Raw genomic sequence first — 19,817 nt, 5'->3', positions numbered from 1 at the left:
CGGCGAGAGATGCGTAAATAATTGAAGGGTAAAGAAAAGCCTGCGGCCCGGCGGTACGCGTACGTCGGAGAAGCACTCCGCAAAGATTACGTGCCTCCAGGAATCGTGCGCGCCCTTGCCCTCGACTCTTTCGATTATCGTTTTTTATCCGTCGGCATCTGCACACATGCCAGTGGTAGACGCTGTACTGAGGGCGTCAGGCGGGTTTATGTAAATATACACACGTACACACACCTGTGCGCTACGCTCGCCGTTGCGTGTATACTGGAAGCCAACGAAGACTGCCTGGCAGTCTGCACCGCGAACAGAGCGTGTGGGGAAACAAGGCAATCGCAGCGTGCGTTGTATCGGGAACGAAGGAGGTCCCCCGAGAGTCTGCACTCCTTCTTCACCCCGTTCTGTTTCTCACTCGTTTTGTCTATGCGACGACGGAGTCCCTCCTTCTCGCACCTTCTGTCCTTCGCCGTCGTCCACTTTGCTCCGGCGGCCCGGAACAGAAGGGAAGTGAGGGTGCGGAGGAGGTGCCGCGCCAAAATGATTTCCGATCCGGCCAAGCGTTCCACTTCGCTCGGGAGAACTTTCGATTTGGTCTGGCTCTGGCCGCGTGTGCGTGCGCCTGTATGTGTGTGTGGCGTGGCCGCTACCCTACACTAAAAGCGCACGACCCGCCCAGCGCTTCTCGCCATCGCAGCGCATGTGTGCGTGCGTCCGTGTGAGGGCGAGCACGGGACGTTGTGCGGGTCCAGCTCTTCTCTCCTTCTCTCTCTCTTTCGGGACTTGGGGAAAGGGGCTCTACTCATTTTCCCTACCAAAGTGTCTTTCCCACCTTCCTCTCTCGCTGTTTTTCCTTTCTTCCTTTGATTCACTTTACCCCTTGCCTCTTCAGAGAGTACTGTCCCAAGCTCATCTGTCCTGCTTTTGTCGGCACACCTGCGCTGCTTGCCGTCCCCCTGCTTCCAGAGCCTGTAGCATTACCTCCTTGTCCCCGTGTTCCCCAATTCCCCATTCCGCCGGCAAGCAGGCCTCAAAGCGTGCCCCTCCTATTCGTTCTCGCCCTTTCTTGTCGGCGCGAGGGAAGAGCGATTTGCCCCTCCTCCCCCCCCCCCTCACGTCGTTCTCTCTCTCCTTCGTAGCCACGGGCGTCCCCGCAGCCGCCAGGACCAATATTTGCTTCAATGCGGACGTGATTTCGCGGGTATTGACCACGGCGGCTTTCCGACTTGTGTTTCTGGTTTCATTTCTGTTGTTGCTGTTGTTTCTTCTTCTTCCTCTTCGTTCACTCTACATTCTTATTGTGTCTTTTCCCGAGTTCTCGGCGTTTCGTTTTTGTCTATAGGCGCCACCACCACTGTAGCCGCGCCTACAGCCGGCTCAGAAAAGAAAAACAACAAAAAAAGCAGGACGAATCTCGGAACAAAGTAACGCCCCCTGGCGTGGGCGATAGAGAAAAAAAAAGCGAATTACATGAAACGGAGGGGTGGTAGACTGGACTCCAAATGCTCGAACAAAACGGGTGGAACGTTGCATGGTGTGTAGAGGGAGTGAGGCTCGAAGAAAAAGAAAGAGGAAATGGAGTAAACGAGAAAAGATCCAGAAAATTGAATTTGTGCCGAGCGAAGGAGAGTCAACACGCATTTCGTTGTAAGAAACAGGTGGACCGCGGGAAAGACAAGACAAAAAAAACGTGCACACACACACGAGAGATGGCGTTAGCGACGCTGGCCTCGAAAGTGGATTTACCGAGATTGCGGTGGGAGCAAACAACGAGCAGGCATCGACAGTGTAAGTGTATACAGGCCCAGCCGGTGCGTCGGACAGGCGTCGGTGACGCCGAAGTTTTAAGCTGCCTAATCCATGCGCGCGTTCATATGAAACGAAATGCTGATGACTGAGAAACGTCGCTGATCATCTCATGCTTGGTGCTCTGTGAAAAAAAAATTGAAAATTGAAAATTGTTTTTTGAGAAAAGGAAATGACGCAGTAACTGTCTCACATATCTCGGTGGACCTCGCGTTTCGCCTCCATCGAAAAGTGGCCACCGCGGTCGTACTCGAACCCGGGTACTCCGGCTCAGTAGCCGAGCGCGTAACCACTGAGCCACCGCGGCAGGTACGTGAAAACGGCCGATGCTGATTTCATCGCATTTCTTGCTGTCGAGGCCATTCGCTTTTGCTTCTCATCCCTGACTAATTTTACTTCAAAAGACTTTCTGCGACAATAAATCATGCGTGTTATTTAATCAGCTCCTCGCTGAATAAGAAGTTGCGATGTTTTAGAGATTGAGACTCTTATTCCTGCGGCTGTTGAGCACGTTGTCGTAGAGTTTCTTCCCGCTAAGAATCTCTGCTCTGTTCAGGTACATGAGATGATAAGTCACCCGTTTGTCAAGATGCTAGAGCGGGGGATAAACGGAGAAGTAAAAAAGACTGGATAAAGAAGGCTACAACCTTGGTAAAATATTCGGTGAGGGCCGTGATATCCCTACTTCTGCTTTCTTCTCTTCGTCTTCTGTTAAACTCTTCCTCTTGTTCTTTCATCTTCTGCTTTCTCTTCGTCTCTCTCTATTGGATTGACATTTCTCTCTTTCTTCTCTTCTTTTTTTCTTCCTCTTTCCTCTTCTTCCTGCTTTCTCTTGTTCCCCTCATTCATTCCACTTTTTCTCTCTTCTTCCTTCTTCTCTCATTCCTTTTATTTCTTCTTCCTTCACTTCTCTCTCCCGGCTTGGATTGGCTTTTGGCTTGCCTTACCTTGCCTTCGATTGTGGAATATTTACGACAAATACATCTGCTCCAACGGGCTTCAGTTACATGACACTAGAGGTCGGGTTCAAGTAACGGCTCTCGCCGTAAAAAGGAGGCGAAGATCACCGACGTAACCGAAATGAATCTAGAAGGTTGGGATGATACACACTATATGCGTCTTTAAGTGTGGTAAATATCAAGACGACGATGTCATGTCATATATAGAGCGACCACGATATCAAGGAGGCTTTCTGTCAGACATTATGTAACCAGCAACGAAAGCGGGAACGCAAGAAGTACACAGGACAGCGCTGCCCTGTGTACTTCATCTTCTTGTGTTCCCGTTTTCGTTGCTGGTTACATTATGTCTGATCCACACCAGCAAGCCCTCATGGTTACCCTGTTGCAGGCATTCAGTCGTTTGCAATGGCGGCGGGTGTATTAGAAAACTGAATGGCTCATTAGGGTGAGGATCACGCAGCACTGTGTGGTGCAGAGCACGCAGCTGCAGGGACGTGGTATGGGGCATGAAGCCACATCCCGCCTGCGGCGAATCGCACTGGCTGGCGCGTCAACCTAGACACCAGAAAGAAAGAACTTTGCTCGTATGCTTCCGTCGTATCGTCGTCTCCACGTACTTAGCAGCACTAAGCGCTGGTTATATATCATCGACTGCAACTCGCAGCAAAACTATAGTGTTGATTGTGAAAACGATTCGCTCACGTTTCGCGAAGGTGATAGGGCTACTAAGGTAGGCCATTTGCATATTAGGTGCGATAAGGGGGAAATGTTTACTTTTTACGCGTTATAGAAATAGCCTACGGACATTTGCGGACCATATTTTCTTCGCGGCAGAAGAAAGCTTCTTGCTCGTACACTGTCATTTCTTCAACCTTCACCCAACGCGTAACCTACGCTTAAGAGTACAATGCGATTGCATTAGAGATCCCAAGCACACCTTCTCTGCCGCCTAGGTTCTGCCTGCATGCTGATACATGCGGAGTCGCTCATTCTCTACTTTCATTCATAGATCAGAGGGATTCCCCATACCACTCCTGGCGCAGAGGTGCAGTGGTTAAGCGATGTGCCACTGCTCCGGCAAGTGGCTGTTTCAAACACAGCCATCAGTGAGCCTTGTAAGACGCAAGTTGCTGTCCCCGAGCAACCTCTCGAAAATAATCATTAATTTAATTGCCATCTGTCATGGTTGGCTGTTGGCTCACAATCCGGTGGCCAGGTTGTGGTGTTGTCACAGGGTCATGTGACACCATTTTCTGCAGAATGGGTGCCTTAGCCCCATCGAGCTAAAAGAAATAATGAATTAGAAGTTTCTTCCAGCAGAAATAATCCTCTGTATTGCGCACACGAAGTATTGCTGTTGTTGAAAAAGTGTAGTGAACAAATTGAGTCTGAACCCCGTGGCTGGAACCCATATTCTACATCCACTCCAAGTGACGTAGCGAGACTGCATAGAGTTAAATACTGACCCCAGAGAGAAGAACATGACCTCATTCTCACGCACAAGTTCTAAATTTCCTTGCTAACCGCGACACGAGCCATTTTGGCAAAGCCTCTTGGTAACTAACCGCTACTTTCCGGACAAAATATAGGGCGTGTTAATCTATAAAAAAGCTATTTGTACTCCGGTGACGTGATCCTATCCCCTAACCATAATTACCGCTATAAACACAATTTGTGCATCTTTTTTAACGTCAAGAAGCTAAAAATTCCAGAAATATTCTTTAACAGCTGGCAATACTAGTCAGCGCCGTGAGTCGTTGATTTTGTGTCTTTGTGCATGTATTCTTGGCGGTGCATACATAATGGCGCAACCGAGGGTCGCACAGCCTCCTCTCCCCTATTTAGCCCTCCGGTATGCAGAAAGAAGTTTTCTGAACACAGCCTTAATGGCATAGCTAATTCGGGACACAATTGAAGAATGCTCCCTCACGGTATGTGTACGACGAATTTGTTAAAATGCCCACCCGGCGCAAGCTTTGTTGGATGAAGCAAGTCACGAATCAGCTCCTTCATGTCCCCTTCAAGCGGCCCCAACATCTCTGGAGACAATACTCCTTGAAGAAAAAGAAAACCTCCAGCGCGCCACGCGACCTCTTCTCCCACCGTGTGGCAGCGACCTCCCTGTTTGGATCTGCACCAAACCCTGGCCAATCCCCCACCGTGGGTATGTGCCATCATCTTTCAGGCAACAACAACAACAACACCGACCTCCCTGGCAGCCTTGCGCGCCTGGAAGAGGTTTTGCTTCGAAGTTTACGCCACCGTGTCGCCCTCACTCCAGCGGTAACGTGGTTGGCACAGTGCTATGCCCCGTTCGGCGACTCTTGTCCCTTCTGTCCCGCTCCTATCTGTGAGGCGGACACTAAACGCTTTGGACCTGTCCCTCTTTCCGTGCTATCCAGCAGAAACACCTGATCCGGTGCGGACCGCCCCCAGGCCGTCCACCGGATGTAAAAGAATGGATTTTCGGGCCGCACCAACGGACGTTACTGGACTTCATTCGACAGTCCAGTGCGTACCTTTATTAGTAATTAATACTTTATGCCAGCCGGGCACACTGTCGCCATAAAAAAAAAGGTTTGAACACCACACCGCGCCGCCACCATCGGCTCTGGCCTCGCCTTCTTTGCTAATTTAAAACAAATGTCCGCAAAAACAACTACCTCTGCCTTCATTATTGTCATCAGAGGGAATATCTTCAAGAATATTCCAATCACGCTCGCCTCCGGCCGTAGACTGTCCATTTAAGTGCAGCTGAAGTTTCCCACTATGCAATTCCAGTGACTTGAGAGCCAGATGCCACTGAAAGACGCCTGGCGGCTCCCACTGAAGTGTCCACGAAGCACCGCCGGCGAGTTTGTTTGGCAGTAACGGCTGGTACGACCATCGCGAGTTTCAGTGCGGGCGGCCGGTTGACAGATGCACTGAATGCAGTGTTGTGATTAAATTTCAAGCAGCGGGACTCTGCTGAAGCGGCCATGCGCTTTCTGTCGCTGCTCTCATTATCTGCTTCCGGTGCACTTGAGTTTCATTCAGCAGATAAGCATCACAATGTGTGGCCACGATTATGAGTAACAGTATGAAGACAGCCCATCATTTCTTTATTGCCTTTGTGGACTTCCCTTTCTGCATTTTCCCCAGATGCCGGGAGGTGCTGAAAGCGATAGCAATAGAGAAAGTTGTTGAGCCATTGAAGCGCGCAAATACACTGCCCTTCTATTGCGTGCTTGTCGGATGAGATAAGTAGAGGCGCTAGCAGTGTAGAAACGGTCACTTCATCGCGCCATGCAAAAAGCAGGGAGGTGGTGCCCTTACACTGCTCTTGCAAGGGGAGTACTGAAATGCTAATCCCACTAAGACTAATCTTGCTCTGTCCTTCTAATGTTATTGGTAAACCTCGTTCAGCTGTAGCTTGTTTCTTGTGCTGCGTGACTAGCATTTCCATAGAGATCGTTTCAATTGCCACCTTTGGGGCAGTAGGGAATACTGCGTCGAAATGTGTATCTTTGATACAGAAAGAACTTCGGCGTGGCTGACCTTCAGTGGCTGCTAACTACGCTGCATTAAGGCGACACGCTGCCTTCCGTCTTCCATAACGTTGCCTTTCTCTTTTCGTCGTAGTTTTTCCATTTCTCTCCCCTCACACCTTAATTCATTTTTATCGCACCCAGTACGCAGCCTAAAAAGGGGCTTCTGCGAGCTACGTTTAGTCGAGCCAAGCTATCGGAAGAGTTCAAACGCCTCTTGATCTGTGTTGCCTTTTTCTTCGTTTACTATACTTCTATCTCGCAACCACACGCCAAGGCCTTCCTCCTTCTGGGTGGTTTTCACTTCTTTCGTTCTATTTGTTCTATGCCGGGAGTCGCGTTCCCGTGGCTTATTTTTCTATTATTACTTTCTTTGATTCTCCCAACACCCGCTTCTCTGATTCCCAGCGTAACGACCGCGTGTCCGAGACCTGTAAAAGCTCTAACGCATTTCCCGGGAGTGTTCCGCCGCCGCGACCCGCGCTCCGCGCGTCGGAGGTTGCCGAGGTGCTCGTTCCGGGCATTCCGACCGCACTTAGGGACGGCTGAGACACGAAGCGTGTGCACCAGAATGGAAGTGGATGGAAACGGAGGGGAAGAGAGTGAGGGAGAGGGAAAGGGCATGCTGGCGTCGAGAGGGAAGCGGTGAGTGCTGCATCCACCGCCGGGCGTGTACTATGTCGATGACGCACCTCTGGAGCTATTGAGAAAATGGAGTCGTGCGTGGGGGAACGCGCGAAACAAAAACGAGTCAACAGACAGGAAAACTTCGCGAGACTAACGGATCAAAAAAGAAAGAAGGAAGTTAGAGGAAACCGGTAAGTAGAACGGCAATCAAGAAACGGCGAAGGAAGAATTCGCTTAAGTAAGAGAAACATGTAAGAGGAAGAAAAAACGAGAAATTCAGGAGGAAGGAGCTGGAAAAGAGGCGAGCGCATCCTAATAACGAAAACAAGAAGGAGCGCGAAGGAAACGCATTGGAGGCGAGAAGAACTCAGCATAGAAAGGGAGGAAAAAGAGCGGAGATCATTCTTGAGAGTGTTCGTTCTAAAGAAGCTGCAAAGCTCTCCAAACGGTTGAGTGTAAGCGGCGGCCATTCTGTACTGAAAATGAAGACGTACCGAGGACGAAGAAGAAGTTAACGAAGCACGAAAACGCGCAAAAGCGAGACAATACGAGACATTTTTGCTAGTCAGGGTTATCTAACAAAAAAATAGTACGTGCTAGACCGTAAGTCAAGATAGCGAAAGTTACGAACGGGTGAAGTTACGAAGACTTAACACTACAAGATTAATTGAAAACTTGAGCGTCGACGGTTGGAGCAGTATGCAGGGAAGGACCAATAAAGAAGTATTAAGCTGATTTCGAATGATCCTGATGGAATCATAGGCCCACGGAAAACAGGAAATGATTAGAGTTCGCAGACGAAAAAAGAAAGCAAGTGCTTGCATTCTGTGACTTCCGATTCGAGACGCTCAAATTCTCGGTATAGTAGATGGTAGATGCTTGCGAAGAACGCTAGTCATATCGAGGCACGGTGGTGAGGACGCAAGAAAGACAGTACAGGCTCTCCAGTCCTGCCGTGCTTTGATCTTTCGTCCTTCGCGACTAATATCGCTTTGTGGGCGCCACACGTCGTCGGAGAGGATGGCGCGCATTGAAAGCTGTACTCCGAGAAAGAATGAGCGACGGACCGACCTGCTGCATTACGAAACCGGTTCAGAATTGTTCAACTGCGACCTTGAAGTATTTTTACTTTCCTGTGTGTATTCTTACTTTCCTTTGAGTATTGTTGCTTTCCTTGCAAAGCCCTGATGGAAAGGAGAATTCAGTGGTTAACGTATTAATGGCTAACGCGCTCTCAGTTAGACTAATACTCCCGTACGGCTGTAGGCTTGTGCTGGGACTGCAGGAAAAAAGAAGATATTAGAGATAGAGAAAGATTAGCAGAAGGAAAACCACTGAAAAAGCAATGATGCGATCTACAGCGGAGGCAAACTGCCTCCCAGATGGGAAAACCCAGATTGGAGGCGGAGACATGAGTCGATATCGACGACAACAGGGTGCCGTAACCGCGAAAATAATAATGGACAAAGAAAGAAACAGAAAACCAGAGAAAAAAAAGGAGAATGCAGAAAAGGATGCTATTTGAGCAGGCGCGGTCGATCACCTTTGCTTCGGCCGCAAGCTGGCTTTTGCTTTTATGTGTATGACAGGGAGTGTCTCTGTCGCCACACGATCACTTTGCTCTTTTCCCAAAATACCTCACACTGACTTACTGTCTGGCCTCTGGGAGATTCCTGATACATACTTCTTCCGAAGTTATTTTGTCGTTGCACGCTGTAATGCAGAGAAGTATGGCGTCAGGAAGCCAGCGCAGTTGCATTCTGCGTTTAAAACAATCAAGACCATCTAAAACCTGCAAGCCGAGGTATTATGTTGTTTTGTTTTTGATGCCCTTAATCATGAATCGCTTATACGTCGGCTACCACTTTTCGAGCAGTATACCAAATTTATTGACTCGAAAAATAGCAGGATGTTTTTTTTTTCTTTTTCAATATGCGTGCATGATCGCGGGTCGCATGCAACTCACGCTGCCAACATCTCCTTCGCTACGAAAATTTAGCGGGGTGGTTTTGATATTGACGTGGAGAAATGCTAAGAATCAGAGGGATATCACATACCGCGAAAGTAGGTGAAGCCGGTGTCACTGAAAAACAGTTATAGCCGGAACACTTCCGAAAACCTCCAAGCCAACTGCTGTTGCGTCTACACGTATTGTCCTTAACAAGAAAACTTATCACCAGCGCCTTAAGGAGGGACAAGAGCGATAGGGCGTCAAATTGAGCGAGGACCAGAGAGTGAGGCGATTGAGTGTGAAATGAGAGACGCACCCACCTCTTCCCCCCCCCCCCCCCCCAACCTCTCCCGCACGCACACATATACACAGCACGCACATGCGCTCGCTCTCAAACCAAAGTAAATATAGGTCGAACCTCGTTATAACGAAATAATGGACATAACGAAGGAATCACAATTCCCCTTGCAAGCTAGGCGAACACGGTATGTAACGAAGCTACGGCTATAACTTCGTTGTAAAGAGATTCAACTGTATTGTCATCGTAGTTTCTTTGCTATAGCCCCTTTAGCTTCTGTGTTTTGTGATGTGTTTTTGCTTGTTCGCTTCTTGCTTGCTCGCACTTACAGCGTGCACATTGTACAACTTTCGACTCAATAATAAGCGTAGCGTTTGTAACCTTTACTATTCCTTTAACCTTGAGTGCTAGTTTTGCTTTCTCCCACACACCTTACTAGCCCCCAGATTCATCATCATCATCATTTATTAACCCTTAAGGGTCCCGTCAGGGACATTACATAAGGGGGGGGGGGGGTGGTACAGGGGTGTTCAGCCGTCATTCGTAGCACCCCCACCACCCCTACTCCCTGTTCGAGAAAAAAAGATGGAGACAACGGAAAATGAGCACGGTTTACAATCTTCCACTCGCCGTCCATCTTCAGGTTTCCTTACACTCCCATTCGAAAACTATTCGGTTCCCGATGGCGGAGTGCTTGTGAGACAGATTGTGACTCTGCAGGACGCACGTTCTTAGCTGACATTCTTGCTTCTTACTCCGCCCCTCTCTTTCCTCCTCCCCCTTTTCTCCCTGTACAGGGCCGCCAATCGAAACAACCTCCTGGTTAACCTCTATGTATTTCTCTCTCCATCCTCTCTCTCTCTCTCTCTCTCTCGGAAACCGCTACAGCCGTCCGAGAGGCATTCGAGCATCCTTGCTGGCGGAAGCCGTTCTGCGTGCGTAGACATGAGGCTCCATCGTCAACGTCGGCGAGATGTCAAAGCCGGAGCAACCGGGAGCCGACGTCGGCAGCAGGAGCAGCCGAATGAGTAGGCGCTGGGAGCAGCCTCGCCTCTGAGGTCCCGTCGGCAGCGCCGTTATCACTTATTCATACCAACCGTTAGCCAACCGGTTGCCGCCGCCGGCGGGGAAGGAGTAGCAGATGCGGGAGTTCGCGCTGCGCCACACCGTCGACGGCGGAGGCTGTTCTGCGAAGGCTCGAGCAGCGGTGGACGGAGGAAGTCGCCGGTGTATCGTGCACCGAAATCGACCCGGCGCCGCCGGGGACCAAGGGGGCGCTGCGGCGACATTGCCGTTGGTGCCACTGCCGGCGAGCTGTAGTGAACCCTCTCCTCCTCACCTTCAACGTAGTTCGTTCCAGTGCTTCGCTTCCTAGAAGTCGGCTGTTCTGAGCCTCGCCCGAACCTCCACGCTTACCTCACTTCTATTCCGTAGTTGTTGTTTTGCTCTGCTGAGGCTCTGCGCGATATCTACTCGGCGCATTCGGGGTACTGCATCCGGTGTCAAGGGCGCGCAGAACTCTCAATTGAGACCTTTATGGTATGATTTAAGTAACATTATGCGGGCAAAAATAAGACGCAAGATGTAAACGTAGAAACTAATGCCATCAAAGTAAGACCTGACAGGCGTGTACAGCCGGATCTTTGTCATTTTACGGCGGAAAGCAGCTCTGTCGGTTGCGAGAATAAGCAGCCGCAAGGCACATGGCGTTACTGCGCAACCTTGAGACGGAACACCGTCCCGCAGCTGCCGGAGGCTGCTTGCATGCTGCCCCGCCAGCGTCCGCCTCTACGAAAGTAGCTATGGTCGAATGAATGGCCCAATATGAAAGGCCCGTGGTAACGGTTATCATTACCACGACCCGTTGATAAGCAACGCGCAAGGTGTCATTACCATCAGGACACCTTTTATTGTACAACACGTCTGGGCTGAAACCGAACAGTACTCTTTCTGTTCTTCACAACTTTTACATAATTACACTCAGCTTGAAGCTCAGCTTGAAGGGATAACGACGAAGGATTTTGAAATCTTTTTCTTCTGCAACTTGCAGCTCTAACTGCGAGAAAAGCGAATGTTTTTCTGTAAGAAGACAACTTGCATCAGGAAGTGTAACCCGATATTAGATTACTAGAAGAGCCTGAAGAACCTCATCATGCGGTATCTTAACAACTTGCTAATTGTTAACTGGCGGATCTTACGGACTATTTTGTTCACTAAGTTTCGTGCTACCATTGTTGTCTTTCTGGCAACAAAGCCCGATTTTTTTTTTCTTCAGCCAGACTGTACGCGATGCCAGCCGCATTATCTGCATCGATAGTGTGCTGATCTTTAGCGTGCTTGTACACTCACAAAAGCCTACTTTTATTATGAAACCGAAAGGTACATGTTTAGACTCGCTACCAGACCGGATGAGCACGGGTTTCTTTGCTCGTTGCAGAAGTGTTGCTTGTTGGGCGAGTTGGCGATCCATAATAATAGAGCAGCGCGTAACAAGACAGGACAGCTGGAGGAACACTGAACGACACCAGCGCTAACTGTCAACTGTGTGCTTTAACCCATCAAGGAGAAAGTGGGCGCCTACTGCCCCTTTCACATTGAAGGCTGCGCTCATATTCCTGAGGACGTACTTCGTACCCTCCCGCTTGGGTCAAAGTGTGCGGTTGAACACCGGAAAAATGCCTCGGAGTTACAAGGAATGGTCCGACAAGTCACAAGCCTGGCGCCGGAAAGTGGGAAGAGTAGCTGCGTATCCCAAGGCGTAGACGTTCTCGAACGTTCAGTGCGACCAAAGCGGATCGTGCCGTTAAAACGAGTGTCAGATTTTCTTTGCGCCAATCGCCTCTGTGCCTTGGCAGCTGATAAGGAGGGGCGTTTTGCCGTCTTACCTCAAGACCTGTTTCGGAAGAAAGCTTCAGAAGCTATTGAATGCAATTTCGTTAAAAAGGACCAAAAATGTAAAGAAAGCTAAGGCGACCGCAAAGAAGTTATGCAAACGGTTAGGCTTGTAGAGCCTTGCCAAGAAAATTCAGGACAGCCATAACAAGTCCGTAGACATGTTTTTTCTGCAAAAAACACACAAAGAACAGTGCCCGTTTCGTGTATTAATCTCGGAGAGAGAGACATGGCAGAAATGCTTAGCTAGATTTTTGGAAAGGAACTTGGCGTTGCTCGAAATTGATGGCCCCTACCTTGTAAAAAATTCTGCACAGGTTGTCGACTATCTGTGCGAGAATAAAAATAAAAATGTATTGGATTTTTCTATAGACATCAAAGATCTGTTTTACTCCTTGCCGCAGGATGAATTGTTGTGTGTTGAACAGGCTTTTGACGCGCTTGGAGCTGTTTCCTTTCAGAACAGTTCTGGAGTGAGTGGGCTTTTAGAATTGCTGTATGTGTTCCTGCGCTCAACAATGGCTAACTGGGACAAGGGTGTTTACCTGCAAAAGTGCGGAATTTGTATTGGTTCATGTATTGCGCCTGTCCTCAGCGACCTCCTTCTTGAAAAGCATGACATGATCCCAAACAAAAACTTTAGTTGCTCCAAAGTTGTGAATGTTTTTAAATTTGTAGACGATTTTTTGATCATCATTGACAACTTTAAGGAAGACTTTGATACGGACGCTGCAAATGTGCTTGACACCTTGAAACGACATTTAGCCTCATTAATTATGACGAATGAGCTTCCTGACAAGAACATTATTCCGTTCTTAGAACTTAGACTTAAATTTCATACTAACCGCATCAGTACCCGCCGCGGTGGCTCAGTGGTTAGGGCTCTCTACTACTGATCCGGAGTACCCGGGTTCGAACCCGACCGCGGCGGCTGCGTTTTTATGGAGGAAAAACGCTAAGGCGCCCGTGTGCTGTGCGATGTCAGTGCACGTTAAATATCCCCTGGTGGTCGAAATTATTCCGGAGCCCTCCACTACGGCACCTATTTCTTCCTTTCTTCTTTCACTACCTCCCTTATCCCTTCCCATACGGCGCGGTTCAGGTGTCCAACGATATATGAGACAGATACTGCGCCATTTCCTTTCCCCCAAAACCAATTATTATTATTATTAACCGCATCTGCTGGGGTTATGAACCTCGTGCAAAAAAAGGACTACTACCAGCTGTATCAGCACATTCGAAACTGCTAAATAGAGGCATTATTAAGCACTGCCTGACAAATGGCTAAAAAGCTAATGCGAGCACATGACGCAAGAATGCTTGGCATTGCAGATTACACGACTGTCTGATTCTGGGTATCCTGGGGACTAATGGTTTCTGTGGCTGAAGGCCTGCTCCAAAAAGTGAAAAAAGCATGACGGTTCGACAAGCAGGAAGGTAACAATGAACAAAAGGATCGCAAGAAAGTAGCTGTCATCCCTTACATTAATCAGACCTCCCACAACCTAAAGAAAATAGGAAAATGAGCAGGCGTTGAAGTTGTAGTTTCAGCGCCCATAACACTGTCTATGCTTTGAAAAAGGACAAATCCGTGCGGTAACCAAGAGAAAAAAAAGATGTGTAAGTGACTGTCAGAAATGATTTGTCACTTGTGAAGATGGTGTTGTCTACCGTGTACCGTTGCCTTGTGGCCATGAGTATATTGGGCAGACAGGGGGGATGTGTAAATAGCAGGTTAAAAGAACATGACTACAATGTAATGAGAGCAAATCAGACCACCTAATCCAGCACTGTCGCCACTGCAAGATCCATTAAAAAAAACGGGGCCGCCCAAACCCGTGCATGCCCGTGTTTATAAGGAGCCAAATTATTAACCGCCACAATGAAAGCATGTTTGAGAGATTATTGGTCTCTGAATATTTAACCTGCAGGAAACAAGTGTGTGAGCGTGGCATCACTGGCACGATCAGCAAAAAGAGGTCGCTTTTCTAAATCGATTTCAACCCGCGAAAGGCTGAGTTGTATAGCTTTTATCAGCTGACCTGTTCGCTCTTTCCCATTTCATGCTGTGGTTCATGTATTTATATGTAGCAACGGCAAGAAACAAATAGTTGACAGTTAGCGCTCGTGTCGTTCTGTGTTCCTCCTTTGGTCCTGTCTTGTTGCGCGCTGCTCTGTTATTATTTTTTGCTCACTGGGGATGTTTCAAAGTGATACTCTGCAAGAATTGGGATAAAACCTGGTCGATACCAGCATAAGAAACCTCATGCCTAAAAGCAGCGAGTGACTTGCACAAATACGACTGCCATGCATAACGTGCCGTGCAACTACAGAAGAGAGTCGAGTTTTAATAAAATCCTGAGATGCATGTTCGGTGACAGGCTTATGACGCTACCTGAAACGAAAAGCATCCAACACGTGCACAAAGTACTTAGCTGAGTCCGTTAGTTGTTCATATTCCGATGAATAAAAAAGGGAGCAGTCAGGATGACACTTATGGTCTTGAAAATTTTTTTCCTTACGTTGTTCATGCTGAAACTGTAAAACCGACAGATGAGATCAGCACCGTCCTTTACATGACTATTCCTTGCATCCTTTATGCGGTTGCTTCGTTTGAACAGCAGTGTGACACGTGACGTAAAAATTATAATAAGATGATACGCTCGGGGTACTATAAAGCTTAGACTGAATCGTCGCAAGATATAATTAAGCAAAAAGCGCCACCCGATAACCCCCCTTCCATCCGCCCCACTCCTCACTCGGACCTCAGTCCTCAACTTCGAAGCTGGACATTTCTGTCAGATGGCACAGCTTCTAGTAGCAGGCACTAGCACGCCCCCACGAATTTTTTCCTCCGACCTCACGGAACGCATAGTGCCACATGAACCGTAGCAGAAGCAGACGCAGTTCAGTTTTGCGAGTCTATTGTGGCGCTTGTGTAAGGCACATCGGAAGCGTAAATGCGCAACTGAGGACGACACATGCTGGTCCCACGCCAATAGAATGAAGGGCAAAGAGTTGGGCTCAACTTCCAACACGGAAAGTTCAAAGCCCGAGCGCGTCCTCTACAGTGTCTCCTCTACAACAGCGGACTAATGCGTCTTGTTGTCAGGGGTTTAACGAAATTCGAGCTAAGCCCCTCAGGTCTATCAGAGCCACATTTTTGTTCTCTTTATACGTCCCATAGGCCCGGTCCTGATTGTCTAAAAGACACTGTTCCCGATCCGCTTTTGGAAGCTGTTCGGCCTTACGTTATGGGATTAATAGGTCGTCTAAACAGGGAGACCAGGCTTTTGTGATTAGGGGAACGCAAAATTAAAACCATAGCAGCGGCTAAGTTTAAAATAAAGACAGTGCATAAACGACCCCTACCACGGAACGCTTCCTATCAGTTCGTTTTTTCTTCTCTCTCTTTCTTTTCCCTTTTTCATTTGCTCGGCACTGTCGGGTGCGTCGCAGTAGGAGCCGCGCCCTTTCGCTTATCGAAGTTCCACGTACTCGGGTGTCTCGTTAAACCACTCAGCGCGAATTCACAGGCTTAACTCTAGTGCCTTTCAGCTGCCATCCCTCTTTCCTTCCTCTTTCCCTTTCTCTTCTGTCGTTTTGTTCTCCAGCGGGCGAACGAGCTCTCAAACGAGCGCCAATTTTGTTCGGAGAAGCAATTTGTTACAGTGAGGAGTTTCCCCCCGACAAGGTGTTGTCCGTTATATATAGCGAAACGCCTCTTTCCGACGGAAAGTAGTTTAAAAGACAGCTGCGCTGACGTCAGTCGGTCATTTGTTTCACTACGTAAGCGCACCGTTGCCCTTTCCTCGAAAAGTGGGTGAAGATGAAGTTGCGGAACGTCAAAGACAGGTTAATACGGTTCTTCTTGTGATCCCTTATTTGTCTCTGCAGCTTCTAATTTTTCGAAGTTGGACGACGCCAGCAGCCCGAGAGTCTCGTTAACGCCGCCAGATAAGTTTCCTCGGAGACTCGATCTTTACTTCCAGGAAACGTTGCCCGGGACGAACCAGTAGAAGGGTCTTGTTCGCTGTTTCACAGCTCCGAGTACCGTTACGCGTCCTGCAAATCTCGTTTCGAATTTCAATGAAGCTTTGTGGGAGTTCCAGCCGGTGAGCTTCATTTGAACTGGAACAAGTCGCAATTGCTTACCATAATTCGTTTCAGCAAGAAAGGAGCCCTTCTCAATTAGGAAAACGGTTTGCGACGCAAATCAGATGAGGTTGTAAAAGGAAACAGAATAACTTGTGGCTAGTGCGCCCTTTATCGGGGTATTGTGTTTCGCGGAAAGCAAAGAGCGAACAGATGCTGTGGTCAAAGAAAATGACGGTTCATAAAGCAAAACACGATCCCCGGATAAGGTGCAAAAGTGGGGGTCACACGGACTTTTGCTACTGCTAAATTTAAAATATGCTTTTGGGCTTGTTAAATCCCTAAGCAGTGCAAAAACAGCTTCCAGAGCATTTGGTACCAGCAAAGCCTGATGTGAATCACAAAGGGGTAGCGATGAATCAGACACGGGTATGCCGTCTTTACGTCTACTTCGATCAGATCTCGAAAAAGAGAACAAATTGTAATAACCGAGCTCATCACCGCCATTGCTATCTTTAGGCTAGCTTTCAACTTGGGACCAAATACTGCAGGAAATAAAAGAGTTCCTTACTTCTCTGGCGAGTTGGTCTGTGTTCGACATCCAGTCAGGAAGCTATGGCCTATGCCAGGAAATGGTCGCGAAATATACTGGTCCCCACGTTACCTTGGAGAGACTAAGTGACCTCACCTATCGGATTGCGACCGTCACAAGAAGTGGCCGACATTCTGCTTGCACGGAACTCACCCATGTTGCGCGGCTAAAACTCTATCAACCTCGCGCCGATGCTTGACTCGCCAAGAGGGCTTCTCCCGAGACAGGGTGGGTGGGTGGGTGGGTAGGTAGGTAGGTAGGTATGTAGGCAGGTAGGTAGGTAGGTGGGTAGATTAGGTAGGTTAGGTTAGGCTAGGTCAGGTTAGTTTAGTTTAGGTTAGGTTAGGTTGGGTTACGTTAGGTTAGGTTAGGTTAGGTTTCATTAGGTTAGGTAGGTAGGTAAGTAGGTAGGTAGGTAGGTAAACTAAACTTTAATGATTAAAATCAGGAGAATATTTCTTGAGGCTTGTGGGTGGGGTCCTCATTCCAGGGCTCCACTGGCTTGAGCTGTCACGGGTGCCTGTTTGCTGCAGACTTGCACGAGACCCATGAAGGGCAAGTGGAGGATGCTATTAAGAGGAAGTTGGAGTCGGTTGGCCCGTGAGACCCTGTCTAGCGGCACCTGTGTATCCCTGGTCTGTTGAACCGGCTAGAACGTCTCGGTAGTGCCATTACAGACGTAAAAATATTCTTTAGCGGCACTGTCATGTGTCTGAATTCGCATCTCACACTGATTGAGTTAAATGCGGAAGCAATTACTGACTGAATTCAACCGAGGTCCGGAATGCGGAATTAAGTGCGGCCATCTGTGTTAGACAAACAGCGAACAAAATAAGACTGTGGAGGGGAAAAGGTGGTTTGAGAAAAGCGCTGTGCTGCTCACCCGTGCAGGCGAAGAGGAGGAGGAGATGCTTCAGACTGCGCTGGCATAATCCTCGGGGTGCGCACCCATGTGCGACAACAGGGTTCCCAGCGCCGTCTGCCTGCGTCACAGAAAAGGACAGAGAAGGGGAGATGAGCACCACGTTCCGAAGACTTTTGGCAACGTCCATAATTATGCAAAACTGTCATCACAATGGGTCTGAAACTCCCCTCACAAACATCAAGGAAAACCCCTGCGTCAGTTTTCCAGCGCCTTCTGGTTTCCGCAGCTTGGAGCATGCTGTCACGCTCGACGGAGATATTCCGCTTGTTTTCCGTACGCGGACTGCGAGTTATAAATAAAAATGGTTATTAGGCCGCTTGAAAAATTCGCTGTAAATGGGTCTGCCGAAAAACCGTTCTTTTCTTGTTATCGAGAGATACCAGCATTGTCCTTGCGAAGGCCTGCGGCAAAGAGATCTTCGCAAAGAGAAATCCACAACATGTTCTATTTCCTGACGGAACTGATGGGGCAGGCGGAGTCCTTGGATCATTTTAAATTATTTTATTTTAGCTCCGCAATCTCTCTACCTCTCGCGCACTCCTTCACGCGTTGACATGAGGCAAGATCAAGGATGTACGTACACTGTTTCTTAAACAAGTTTTACTACAGCCACCATACCGTGCCACCTTTTGATGGAATGCATATTGTTTTTGTTTGCATTTTGCGTGAGCGAGTGAGTAAGTACCTCAGCTGTGTCACGTATCTGTATATACTGTGACTCCATTTCGTGTACGCGCTGTTCGCACTTTGCCTACGTAATGCCGTTCTCTTCCTACCTGCCTCAGACCTGGCTCGAGCGTCAGCACATATGTCAAATATGTGTTTGCAACTCACGAATGCGCGGTTCTGCGTTTCGCTACAGATTTCGTATGCTCACTGAATAACTCCGGTCGACACGTTCCCCGAGCTTCGCTCTATGCAAACGCGGCTCCGTGTATACGTACACGTCACCCGTAGTGGTGTGAAGCACGCAGGCGCTACGATGCAACAACGAACATCCCAAACTTTAGCCCGTGTGTCAGCTCTGAAAGCCGCCCGAAAAAAAGCCGAGTCGCATATATTGGCGTCCGTTTTATTCGCAGTCGCAAAGCCCCCTACTCTGTTCTGGCTTGATTAAACTTCGCCCAGCATCGATCACATCACGCCAGCGACGCGAAACGATCGAAATGCGCAGAAAAAATAGAAAGTAAACATAACCCAAAGTTGAGGAAGGTGGAGACGGGGAGTTTGTTTACAGTTGTCAGCAACTACGATGACGACGACACGTGCCCGTGTAGGGAACAGTATGAGCGCGGGCGGCACACGATTCGAAAGTAAACAACACTGGTGGCGCTCCACCCACTCTCCCCTCCCCACCTTCCGCGACCACCCACATTTCTCGTGCTGCATTTCTCTCTTGCTTGCCAAATTCCGGGCTCGACGTCTGCGCGGCACTCTTGAAAAGTTAATACGAGACGTGAAAAAGTGTCGAGTCCTAGTAGCCGCTGCTGACGCCCGGCTTATTTCTCACGCCGACACGTGCGCCAGCCGACTGGAAAGCAGCGCCGAGGAGCTGGAGTGGCCCGCGTATCCGTCGAAGCCCGTTGTGCGCAGTCAGCAGCGCGCCGTTGCCCTGTTTCTTGTTCGGCGCGAACAAGCGAACGCTGCTTCTGGTCCTGGCTCAAGGCAGGCGTGTGCAAAAGTGCGGCTGACGGCTGCGTCTCTCTCTCTTCTTGTTCTGTTCCAACGTTACTGAGAGGACGAAGAAAAACGACATTGCTATTCGTAGTTAATTCAGAGGGAAAGATACAAAAGGAAAACGGTTAGAGTAATCTCTGTTTCCTAGAGACGTTATTTATTGGTGCCCCCCGCCAACGACGACCGCCGTTTCGCTGCTACACTTGGCGGCGCAGTGCGCAAGGTGTGTTCGTTACGAGGGCTATTACGAAAGACGTGGGACACGTTGAAATTTAGTGAGTGTTTCGCTGGCGAGAAACACCAAGTTAATCATCTCCTGCCCAAATACAGCCGTGGTCGGAATAATAATAATAATTGGTTTTTTTGGGGAAAGAAATGGCGCAGTATCTGTCTCATATATCGCTGGACACATGAACCGCGCCGTAAGGGAAGGGATAAAGGAGGGAGTGAAAGAAGAAAGGAAGAAAGAGG

General features: G+C 48.7%; 1 protein-coding gene across 3 annotated transcripts in view; it reads right to left on the bottom strand.

Moving 5' to 3' along the window:
* Octalpha2R (alpha2-adrenergic-like octopamine receptor) overlaps positions 1-19,817 on the bottom strand; it is a 619,288-nt gene that overhangs the window by 154,436 nt on the left and 445,035 nt on the right. For all 3 annotated transcript variants that reach the window (XM_077661821.1, XM_077661822.1, XM_077661824.1), the window contains one exon: positions 17,628-17,727. The gene's annotated coding sequence lies outside the window, so the exon portion shown is untranslated. The remainder of the gene's footprint in view (positions 1-17,627; positions 17,728-19,817) is intronic.

Source organism: Amblyomma americanum, chromosome 4 (genome assembly GCF_052857255.1).
Source record: "Amblyomma americanum isolate KBUSLIRL-KWMA chromosome 4, ASM5285725v1, whole genome shotgun sequence".
Taxonomy (NCBI): domain Eukaryota; kingdom Metazoa; phylum Arthropoda; class Arachnida; order Ixodida; family Ixodidae; genus Amblyomma; species Amblyomma americanum.
Note: the sequence above shows the minus strand (reverse complement) of the source record. Positions and strands in the feature narration are given on the sequence as shown.